The sequence below is a fragment of the Fistularia commersonii genome, chromosome 31 (assembly GCF_037954325.1).
Source record: "Fistularia commersonii isolate RoL2024-O1a breed Wild chromosome 31, RoL_Fcom_v1.0, whole genome shotgun sequence".
Lineage (NCBI taxonomy): Eukaryota > Metazoa > Chordata > Actinopteri > Syngnathiformes > Fistulariidae > Fistularia > Fistularia commersonii.
Window position 1 is genome coordinate 3,991,716 of NC_141314.1, and position 12,144 is coordinate 4,003,859.

Here is a 12,144-nt window from a genome sequence, read left to right on the forward strand (position 1 = left end):
TAATTGGGATAACGTTATTCAATTCCAGATTATCACGATGTTCAAAATTGTCGTCTGAATGGTTCGCTCCCCCCCAAAACAAAAAATCTGACAGGTTTCAATGTTCATCTAAATGCCATCCGGGCCAAATATGCCCGCCAGTAGAAACCATTGGCTTCCAAAGTTTCATGGCTCATTTTCCATTTATCCTCGAATTTATCACATAAAGTCACATCAGGCCCGGTCAGGGTGCTCTGGATTGGTCATCTCGTTCCAAGCCGCCATCTCTCCCGACCTCCTGACCCCTTCCTGACTATTGATGATAACACTTATGTATATCGTATTGATAGCTGAACCAAAACTTTGAGAGGAACGACAGGCAATTTGTAAAAGTTAGCACAGGCGATTGTCGTATCTCAGAAAGTGACATTTCCAAATCAGGAGGATGAATGAATGAATGGAGCCCTTTTTTTTCCCATGGGAGTAGCTCTGTCGCAAACAGTTGAAAAAAAAAAGTATGTCGCCATGGCAACAGGCAATGTTTCAATTTGTGTGAAACAAAATGCTCGAAAGTTACTGTTATTCTCTGTGAGGGTAGATTTTACCTGCCGGCGTGTTTTGGTATAGCTTCATGTTTACTTTTAAGAGTAGCAGGAGGCTACCTGACACTTGTTGGAAAAGTCACATTTTGTTTATTTATATTCCTTTAAATTGGGATTCAAGAATCTGTAACATGGCTGAAGATGGAGGGGAAATCTGGGAAAACTAATGAAATTACAGCCCACTGAAAGACGCTGCCAAAAGTGGAGTTTTTTTTCCCCACTTATTCCTCAGATTCGGCCAGCTTTGAAATAACTCGGTTGGTGACCTTGACTCTACACGCTCTGTGACCTTTGCCCCCGGGGGTTTTAGTGAAATCTGCTTTGTGAATGGAGCAGGGAAGGACGGCGCTGTTGCTTCCTGCCCTTTGGGAGCACGAGGGCGTGGAACAGTTGGGACGGGCGATTGATCAATCACCCGATCAATAATCCCCCCCCCGGGGTTATGACCCCTGATCAGTTATGTAACACCCAATTCGCTGCTTGAAACCACATTTCTGAGGGTTCGGCAAAAATAACACAGGAAGCACATGAGTAGTTAAAGGGCTCTTAATGAGCTCTGGGTAGGAGAGCAATTGACCAATCAGCTGACACCCCAGTGCCACAATGTCAGCAGTTTAGTGCTTTCAAATTAAAAGTAGTTATAGTTTGTGGTACTTGTTGTACTAGAACAATTAGCATTGTTCCTTCCAGATTCTCTTAAATGAACTGGTTTCATGAAACTTGTCCTCTCAACTTTCCACGAACATCGAAGTTAAGACCAGGAGCTGGACCGCCACCAGTAGATGAAGACCACAGAAGAAGAGAAACCATTGGTCCATTGGGCAAACGTGCCATGTTTACTAGCTTTATTTTTTTACCCTTCTGCACCTCTGCCGACCCAAACAGGCATTTAGAACATAATGCATTTAAAAAATAAAAATCCTACCCAAATCATTTCAGCTGATTCAGATACAATTTGTTCCTTTTGTGGAAATGCCGATTTGTAGTTCCTTAGTGAAATGCCGTGACGGCTATTAGCAACGTTTTTCTTGGCGTAGCAACAAATGAAGAATTAGAGGCCAGTGTAGGTGTTTAATTTGAAGAGGCTTCAAATGAAAATATTTTAAAAAAAGACGCCTGGATTTAGCGAAAAAAAAGGACGACAACAATAGGAGTACAAATGGTATCTGTCGTGAGCCGGGAAAGGACGTAAGCAATTTAGCTGTCTGTACACTCCTGCCAAGCTGCGTCCTCGCACGAGTACGCCGCGTTGACTTTTTATCCACACCTTTCATTCAAGGCCCGATTGTCCTCCTGGAATTTGACTTTTAATGAGAATTCGGCAAAATAAAAGTTGGTCGAAATAGAATTTTAGGGGTTGGATTTGACAGTTTATTTGTGTAGGGATTAAAAAGCAACCAACCAATAACATCTGGGTCATACCAACTCCTGAGCAGGGAGGTATTCCCGGGTAAGTTGAAGCCACGTTTACACAACAGCATCGCGTTAATTATCTCAGTATACTGCAGACCATTAGAAACGCTGCCTCTAGTGGCCTGGCATGTATATTGCATCATGTCTGGTGTGTCCTACAGCCTGGAGAGCTTTGGAAACAGAACCTTGTAGCATAAGCGGTGCCTTAGAGGCTCTCAAAATGCAGCTTATATTAAATATGTAAGGGGGTGTCACTTCCTGTCCTTTATGATTCAACTTCCTGCTTCAAAATGGAACCCCTTTTGAACCTTGGTTGCAAATATACAAATGGAATTAGCTATAAAAAAAAACAATAGATGTATCTTTTAACCATTTTTCTTTACAATCTGCAAAAAACTGCAATATTTGGAATAATTTCTGTGGGAAATAGATTCTCCCAGCCCACTGGGGGCGGGGTGTGTCACCCTATAATGTTCCTGTCTCAGAAATGCAAATGCCCTGATTAGCCGATAATCTTCATCGCCTCTCATCCTGTTCCGCCGCCGCCAAAAATCCTAGATTTCAGCGAGGAGGGGGGTTTAATACCTTTCATATTCTCTTGTTGTGACGACACCGTCCCATGGAGTGGAAAAATAACAAAGCGGTTGACGAAGGTGGGGCCTTTAGGTGGGGGGGGGGGGCTGCGAAGATTCGCCCCAGCATCACGATTCTGGGACCTAAACACCCAAAACAACGAGAATATACTGTTTTCAGAAAGAAAAAACAAAATCACTCGGTCAATCGGTAACAGAACAAGAAGCGATTTCAGAGAAAAAATAGATGTTTTTGTGCAGTAAAAAAAAATAAATGGCTGATTTAATGGAGAAAAAAAGTTTAAAGGTAAAAATATTCATTTCATTCATTCATTATCTATCCCGCCTATCCTTCCCGATCCTTCAACGATGGCGACAGGTGGGATTCACCCTGAGCTGGTCGCCAGTCAATCACAGGGCAGCATACAGAGGTGTACAACTTTTCACATGCTATTGTCGGGTCATACCTGCACCTCTAGCTCTCCCAGCATTTCTTTCCTGCACTCACTATATACATGATTGTCTGCTAATGTGACGGGGAGAGAAATGGGCTGGGATTCAAGTGTAGTGTTTTCCTGCCGGGGAATTTTCCACACAGCAAACACTGGGTGGAGCCCTGTCGTGGTGGTGTTGAAGGGAAGAACCAAAAAAGGAATGGAGGTTGGAAAAATCGAAAGAACTTTGCCGTATTTTCTGAACAAGTCGCTGAAAACACGGAGATCGTGTTGGAGAGGAGGACCGCTGTCCTTTTGGGAGTTAAACATGGACTGTTTGTTGAGCCTTGAGGTAGAACTGACTCCGTTTTGGGCGCCGCAGCGGCGTGCTAATGTTAGCTCCGTGAGTGGAGCCTGGTCAGTGTCACGAAACAACCCGTGGGAGTTTTATCGTGGAAGGAATTAACCCGATTCCTGGGCTGTCAACACGAGGGAAAGGGTGAAAGGGGGCTGTGCACGTGAGGGTGAGGACGTCAAGGTCTGGACTGTGAAATGTCGGTGGGAAGGCAGCGCGGTGCACGTATGGGCCATCGCCTGGCAATCCTCCCGAGGACGGCGCCTATCCCTGCCAACCAGTGACACTTCTTCATCAGGCCCTGATGGAGGTGCTATGCAAGACATATTTGTTTTATTTTATTTTATAAGGGCTGAGATACTTTCAATTTGTTATGTAAAGAATCACTGACAGTAATTTAAATATACACTGCTCAAAAAAATTAAGGGAACACTTAAAAAACACATCCTAGATCTAAATGAATGAAATATTCTTATGAAATACTTTGCTCTTTACACAGTTGAATGTGCTGACAACAAAATGACAAAAAAAATGATCAATGGAAATCAATTGTATCAACCCATGGAGGTCTGGATAAGAATCACACTCAAAATTAAAGTGTAAAAACAAACTCCAGACTGATTCGACTTTGATGTAATGTCCTTAAAACAAGTCAAAATGAATCTGTGTTGCTTCCTGAGTGGACACTATGATTTCACACAAGTGTGATTGCCTTGGAGTTACATTGTGTTCTTCAAATGTTCCCTTTATTTTTTTGAGCAGTATATATTCTATTGAAGTAGAGTTACATTGTTTTGTTTTCTTTTGAAGAGATTGTCATTTTCTGTTTACCACGCTTTGCCCCAGTCTGGGGTGAAATATTGAAGTTGTAGAGATACTAAATATTGAAATGTACTTTATTTTCATTGTTTTAATTTAGTTTTACAAAAGGGGACTAAATAAATAATCTTTATATTGTTTTATAAAGTGAGCTACATCTCAGGTGTGTCATTAGATTATCTAAGAGTTCATCTTGAGGTATTGACTCTGGGGTTGGGCGCCTCATTTACCACTGCAGAGTTGCATGAGAGGAAGGTTCACAAGGTAGGATACGCCACCTCACTTGTACAAACTACATTCTAGGTTGCCATGGTGATCATAATAGACGCTGGGGCTCCACTTATGTTACTTGTTAATTAGTTTCAGGGTAATTAAGGGGCGAATTGAAGGTCTTGCACCTCTTTTGGCTTCTCCCGGCCGTCCAAAGTGAGAAATTCAACACTGGTGTGCTGCATCCATTACACAAACATATCAATATAGATCACAGTATCGTCTGCAAACCTGCTGAAATACTGTAATATTCAATACTACCATGCAGGGACGCACGCTGAAGCATGAATGTTCAGACCGTCATCCATTGGACTTTATCAAAATATACACAAAATTCTGAACTGGGTCAGTGGGAAGCCTTTCGGATGGATTTTAAGAAAGCAAGACATTTTGAATCCGCATGAAAATGTATCAATTTTGTAGCCACCCCCTCAGGGGTGTGTTGTTAGTCGCTCCTACTGTTGCGTTCATGGTTGGTGTCACTTTAAGATGCTCACAGGGGATGCTAGGATGCCTGCATGTGAGAGGGTGAGGTGGAAGTAGGCTACAAACAGTCTCGGGTTTGTAGCGAAGCTCAAAGTGACAATTAATTACGCTGCCTTCTCGTCTTAATCCCTGACACGGATTCAAACCTGTTCATCCAATCAGGAGGTGTCCACTCGACCACCTGGGGCACAGCCGGGTTGGCAAGCACTTGAAATTTGTTTTTGTGCAGAAACTCTTCCGAGGGTTGTGATCAGTGAAAGCCTGTGGCTTTGGAGTACTCACATGTCTGACTCGGTCGGGGGTCAGTGAATGCAACCAGAAAGAGGAACTACAGCAGCGAGGAGCTGGTGCCCGCCGAGGGGTTTAAATAGGACGGCTGACGACCGGACGAGCCGCAGGTGTGTGAGTTGGCGGGGTAAAAAAAAATCCCAAGTGACAGGAAGTGGAGCTGGGAGTCAGCAAAATAAAACAGGAAATGACACTGCCTGTGCAAAGGGGGAGGTGTCTGACTTGACTCCGAGACAGGGACTCAGATCCGCAACTCTTCAGGATGAAATTTGACCAGGAATTTGTAGAACATAGTAAATGAATGAATTGTCAATGTTTTTTTGTCAAGCTTTTCTTAATCGGAGTCTGAAAGTAATCGAAACCGTGTCAGAATAACAACAACTAGAATAATGATAATTATATCTATACTACTACTTCTACTACTACTACGATGACTGATATTATTAGCAATTATAATAATCATGATACTACTACTACTACTACTACTACTAATAATAATAATAATAATAATGATAATGATAATGATAATGATAATGATAATGATAATGATAATGATAATAATACAAATAAATACTACAACAACAACAGCAGCAACAGCAACAGTAACAACAACAACAACAACAACAAAAATAACAACAACAATAATAATAATGATAATAATAATAATAATACAAAATGCACTCAAAATAAACCCTGTTTTTAAGTAGTTTGTTCTATGTGGCGCAAACTGGACCATCCTTTTAATTCTTCTTCTTCTCCTCTCGGCTTTTCCCTTCAGGGGTCGCCACAGAGAATCAACCTTCTCCATCCAACCCTATTATTTGGATCCTCCTCTCTCACACCAACTACCTTCATATGCTCTGTCACTACATCCATATATCTTCTCTCAGATCTTCTTCTAGACCTCTAATTCCAACATAATCACTATCCCTCCTCTGTACATGACCGAACCATCTCAGCCTGGCTTCCCTGACCTTCTCTCAAAAACATCTAACATGTGCCGTTCCTCTGATAGACTTCATTCCTGATCCTACCCATCCTGGTCACTCCCAAAGAGAACCTCAGTATCTTCATCTCTGCGACCTCTGGCTCTGCCTCCTGTTTTTTTCATCATTGTAACTGTTTCTAGGCCATACAGCATTGCTGGTATCACAACTGTCTTGTACAGCTTTCCTGTCATTCTGTCCGAGTCTTCTATCTCATAGTACCTGTGACATGGTCTCCACCCATTCCAACCTGCTTGAACCCGTCTCTTCACATCTTTTCCACACTCTCCGTTGTTCTTGACTATTGACCCCAAGTACCTGATATTTCCCAAATGTATTTATTTTTCACTTTATTCATTTATTTTTACTTTTTCCACTTTGTCACTTTTATTGTTCTTTTTTTTATTGTTTCTCTTGAATTTGCATTTTATCTACATGTATATATGTCTTTATGGTATCTTTGACAGTGTATTATTTTGTATTTATTTTTATTTCTATTTTTATTTTTATTTTTATTTTTATTTTTATTTTTATTTTTATTTTTATTTTTATTTTTATTTTTATTTTTATTTTTATTTTTATTTTTATTCAATTCTAATATTAATTTTAATTTTAATTTTTATTTTTATTTTTATTTTTATTTTCAGAATAGCAATTCTAGTAGTACAAGCTGCTGTTGGAGTAAAAGAATTAGCAGCAGGAGTTTCTTTTATCGTACATTCTTTGCCAAAAATTACCCGCTGAAGTTTAAAAGACTAGTCTATCATCTGCGACGGGCAGCCATTATTCACGTGGCCACCTCACATCTGATGTGAAGGTCATGGGGTCGGACCTGTGGTGGGATTCAGGGGGGGGAGAGGGCGGCAGCAAGAAGGTAAAAATGACTTGCTCATGATCTCCATGGAAACCTACTGTTTTGATTGATGAGTCGTCAAAGAACTCGGCCGGTGTGTGTTATTTAAAATCACACGCAAATAATAAGAGGGGAATCGGTGAAAGGTCCACCCCGCTGTAGCTCAAGGTTGAAAGGACTCTCCACAGAGTGACTGAGAACAGAGAAGCAGCAGAAATTGGCAGGAACAAAAAGGGCTGTCAAGTTAAGTAAACAGGAAGTCAAGGGACAACTTCCTTTTTGTCCAGATGGCTACACAACATTAATTTATTCATCTATTCATTCATTCATTGAATATCCTGTTCACAGGGTCCCAGCCGTCACTTTGGCATGAGGTGGAGCTTAACCCGGATGGGTCAGCTGTCAATCACATGATCGCATATCGAGACATTCAACCATTCACGCTGCACCTTTGGAAGATTACGACTCTTCAATGGACCAACTGACTGATATTGGATGATGACGGGAAGATGGAGAACCTGAAGAGAAGCGAGGCCGTGGAACATGAGAACCAAGCCAAGAGAACATGGAAAACCAACACAGAGGCGACCCAGGTAGGAGAACACGGAGAGTGTTGAAAAACACTGAATTGAAAAGTTTGGGAAATGGCAAAAAAACATTAGGGTGGATGAAATCACTGCAAACAAGAATGTCCTTGGGGGGGGGGATAAATTAATCCTTTAAAAAACAAACACTTTAAAACTGAGGGAAATAAAAGCTTGAGTGTGGATGTTTCAAAAAAAGGTCATTATTCAAACCAAAATTAATTCGGCGACATTTGCCGGTCGGCTTCATCCCGCGGCGAAGCGCAACAAAGACCTGCGGAGTCGAGACAAGGGAGCTAAAAATGAGTCACGCCACTCTTTTCAGAAAGCAATGAGTCATTTGGAGATGTAATTAACGCTGTTGGAGCAGATCTGGCGACAGCTGACTCACGGCCGCGTTTTCCAGTTAGCTTAGCATCCGTCTACGTGTCCACCCCGCAATACGGGTCAAAGAACTTGACCCGTACCTCTTCATGAACCTGATGAGTTTGTACTAGTTCTCTTTGACTGAGGTGATAACAACTTTTTAGCTTGCTGCTAATCAGTTAGCGACTCCCGCGATATCAATTGCAAAATGTTGTCACTTTAGCATTATCTCTAAACAAAATAGCCTCTTTTTTTTGTGCCCAAGCTTTGGGTCACTATGACAACAATGAAAGAAAAACATACATGATGGAATGATTCATTTGCACTTTATCTCAGCATGCTAGGGAAGCTTGAAGTGAAGATGCTACTGAGTTTCCTTGCTAACATGTTTTTTTTTCCTTTCGTCATAAATCTGGGTTGTCGGGTTCCACCTAAACAATGCAAAACTCTGACGTCATCCTATGATGACTAGCGTCAATGCAAATGCTTAAGTCTGCATATTAGCATCACGTCCTACCTCCAACCTGTCGGCGGTTGCCATTTGGGTCCTCTACTTTGCCTCCGCCTAAACGCATCAACGTTTCGAGCTACTTTCATATCGAAAGGAAAGAAAAGGAAAAAAACAAAACAAGCCTGTTTTGGCTAATTAACCGTCATTACCCCCGCTGGGGTTTGTCCTACTGGAGGGGGCGGAGGAAGGGCCATGTGGGGTTCAGGTGGGGGGGTTTGATTACGTGACAGACAGGCTGGGCAACTAAAAATAGACGCTGCCTTGTCGGGGGGTCCTCTGGAGGTGAACAACTTCAAATAAGTTTGGGATGAGCTCCTCCCGAGCATCTATTGTAAAAAAAACACCCCAACCTGAGAAAACCTGAGATACGTCGCCTTTTAGATGTTTCTGGACCGGCACTAAACCCCAGATGGAGGCGGTCCGGGAGTCGTGCCTCTACCAAGGTGCGAGAACGACGTGCGAAAGGCTGTGTGTGAGGCAGCATAAGGCTGACCTCCTTTATGAAAAGGTGGTTATTTGGACTGCAAGGATTGGCCGGGAATACTTGAGTCATGAAAAGAAGATAGCAGGCAAAAAAAGCTCCAACGTTGTCGGCAGGATTTGAACCTGCGCGGGGAGACCCCAATGGATTTCAAGTCCATCGCCTTAACCACTCGGCCACAACAACTCTATTATTGGATCATCAGGACAACTTAGGATTCTTCATCTCTTAGGCACCAACAAGCCAAAAAGTAGGAAAGGAAATGCAAAAAGTTGCACCTTGGTGTGAGGTGCATGCATGAAATCCCGAACAAATGGGTGTTTCAAATCGCGCTGTGACTCAGAGAATGCCCTCAGACACGGACCACAACATTTACCAGCTAAAGAAACTAAGCTGCGCTTAGACACGAAGCTGGATTCTTAGTACATCAACGTAACCTCTTGGCCACAATAAGTTGACAAGCCATAGCTGTCAGAGGGTGAGATGGACTTCAAACAGGAATTTGAAGAGTCCATTAAAGAAAGATGGCCCGTTGTCGGCAGGACTCGAACCTGCGCGGGGAAACCCCAATGGATTTGGGGTTTCCCCCAATGGATTTGCTGCAACATCTGCAGCACCACAACAGATGGCAATTCTTGATGGCCCTCAGACTACAAGTTGTCGACCTATTCATCTCCTGACTTAGAATTTGTGCTATGATTGGCAGCCAGTCCAACCTACAAAACCGTTATGGGTAAGCATGAGAAACTCACTAAAGAAACTATCGCTGTCAATGCTATGCAATGGCTTAAAAGCCTATTTGCACTAAATAGCAACCCACTTCTTTACCCAGTAGCTCACATGCTGCAAAGGTGTGAGCTCCCCTGACCTAGAACAACCCATGATGATGCGATGTGAGTGTGGACAAGAGTAAGAGAGGTGCATCATAGGACGTCCTTCAGCAGTTAGCCTATGCCAGCATCACGAGGGGCTAGCCTAACGCTCATGCTAAGCGTTCTGAAAAAGCAGTGAGGGACTGATAGCAGAGGGCAGCAAATCGAAAGCATCAGCTTGGAAAGAAAACCAGGTGCAGGGGACCTTTGCAAACCACTGGCGGTGGTACTCGCAGCCACAGGAACCCATCAAAACAGGGTGTTTAAATCACATTATGTGGATGTGCCAGGGAGATACTCAGATGGATTTTTAGTACATAACCTTAACCACTTGACCACAACAAAGCTGACAAACCCTAGCTGTCAGAAGGGAGAGAGTGATGGACTGAACACAAGAATCTGCGGGGCCCACCTCCACATTATGTGGAGTTACAAGGGAGACACTCAGATTGATTTTTAGTACATAACCTTAAGCACTCGGCCACAACACGTTGACAAACTCTGGCTGTCAGAAGGGGAGAGAGTGATGGACTTCACACAAGAATCTGCGGGGTCCATTAAAGAAAATTAACTCATACCTGCGCAGGGAAACCCAGATGGATTTCTAGTCCATCGCCTTGATCAATCCGCCACAACAACTCAATGGTTGAGTCATCAGAACCACGTGCGATTCCTCATGTCCCAGGCATCAAAAGGGAAAACTAGCTGACAGGATAAAAAGGAGTGCTAGAAAGGATTGCTAAAGGCTAAAAAGGAGTGCTAAAAAGAGAAGCGTACACTATGGCACTAACTCCCAAACAAATAGGTGGTTATGTGACTCAGCGAGCACTGTGACTTAGTTGTAAAGAGTAGACCTCAGACAACATTTACCAGGGGTACCTGCTGGTCACTAAAGAAACTAACCTGGAATTTTAGTACATCACCCTAATCTCTCAGCCACAGGTTGACATACACACACAGATTTTCAGTACATCACCTTAACCATACAAGCCCAAGGTTTGAATAGACATAAATCTGCGAGGTCTGTCAAAGAAAGCGTTGTCGGCAGGATTCGAACCTGCGCGGGGAGACCCCAATGGATTTCTAGTCCATCGCCTTAACCACTCGGCCACGACAACTGGTGATCATTACACAGCCTCACTCATCAAGTTATCAGGGAGCTAAGCGGTATGTGGTAACTATCACAAGAAGACACTATCTTCAGTTGGTTCTCACTTAACAACGGGGTTACATTCCAAGGCGCCTGTCGTTAAGGGAGTTCGTGGTTAAGCGAAACACCATTTCACCGTACCGCCGTACAGTATTTGCATACATATTGGCATATTTGTACCCTGCTATCAGTGACGTGCAGTCAGTAGAGGCAGGGGAAGCCGGGCCTCACTTGTCATCATGGAAAGAAAAAAATGCAAAATGAAAAAAAATAATTAAATGGTTATATTTATTCAGTGATTTGTACTATAAAGTTATTTCCACGTAGCTTCACCATTCTTAGTTATTTTTTTCAAAATTGCTAAAAAAAAATTCACATGCCCGCTCATATATGAAGAGGAGACGTGCGGTGATGTGGCAACCAGCTGAGCCCACTGGGGATTGTGCAATGATTCTGCTACCTGTGCTGGGATGCTATGCACTGAGACCATAGTGCTGTCTCTGTGGATGTCACTATTAAAATAAACACTTTTAATATATGAACTAAATTTCCACAGTTTGGCTAATGTGTCTAATGTTTTTCGTCAACAACTGTAACATGTTGTCGTGTTTCTCGTAAAACAGGTGCGAAGAGACATTAAGTGAGGCACGCAGTGACGGTGCCTCATGGTAGGGGGCAGCACTTATCCCAGAGATCCTTCTTACTACTCCACTACAGAATAATAGAATTAGCAATAGTAAGCTACAGTAAACAGTTGGCAAGTCAAGTGTAGCCATCTAACTGTTTTTTTCCTGATCTCATCAGACTGTATAGCTCACAAACGGTGAGGGATGAATGAAAATCTCCTGCGCAGCTTCTCAACTTTTTGGCCCAAAAGGATCTCATTCAAACTGTTCCTGAGGCGACAAAGTTGCTCCGGCTGGTGGTCACCGTTCCGGCTACGACAGCATCGGTGGAGCGCTCATTCTTAGCGCCGAAAAGACTCAAAACATGCAGTTGGAACAGGACTGATCAAGGACGACTGTCTTCACTGGCAGCGATTTCCATTGAGACAGAGAGACTTTTAAAACTGAAGAAAGAAATGGAGGACTTCTACAAGCAAGTTATCGATGCGTTTTTTCCT

General features: G+C 42.8%; 2 non-coding genes across 2 annotated transcripts; both read right to left on the bottom strand.

The window, feature by feature from the left end:
• Nucleotides 1–9,103: 9,103 nt before the first annotated feature.
• trnas-uga (transfer RNA serine (anticodon UGA)) lies at nucleotides 9,104–9,185 on the bottom strand. Its single transcript has one exon. It is a non-coding gene; the product is annotated as a tRNA-Ser (tRNA).
• Nucleotides 9,186–10,907: 1,722 nt separating this feature from the next.
• trnas-aga (transfer RNA serine (anticodon AGA)) lies at nucleotides 10,908–10,989 on the bottom strand. The gene has a single exon. It is a non-coding gene; the product is annotated as a tRNA-Ser (tRNA).
• Between the last annotated feature and the right edge of the window lie 1,155 nt (nucleotides 10,990–12,144).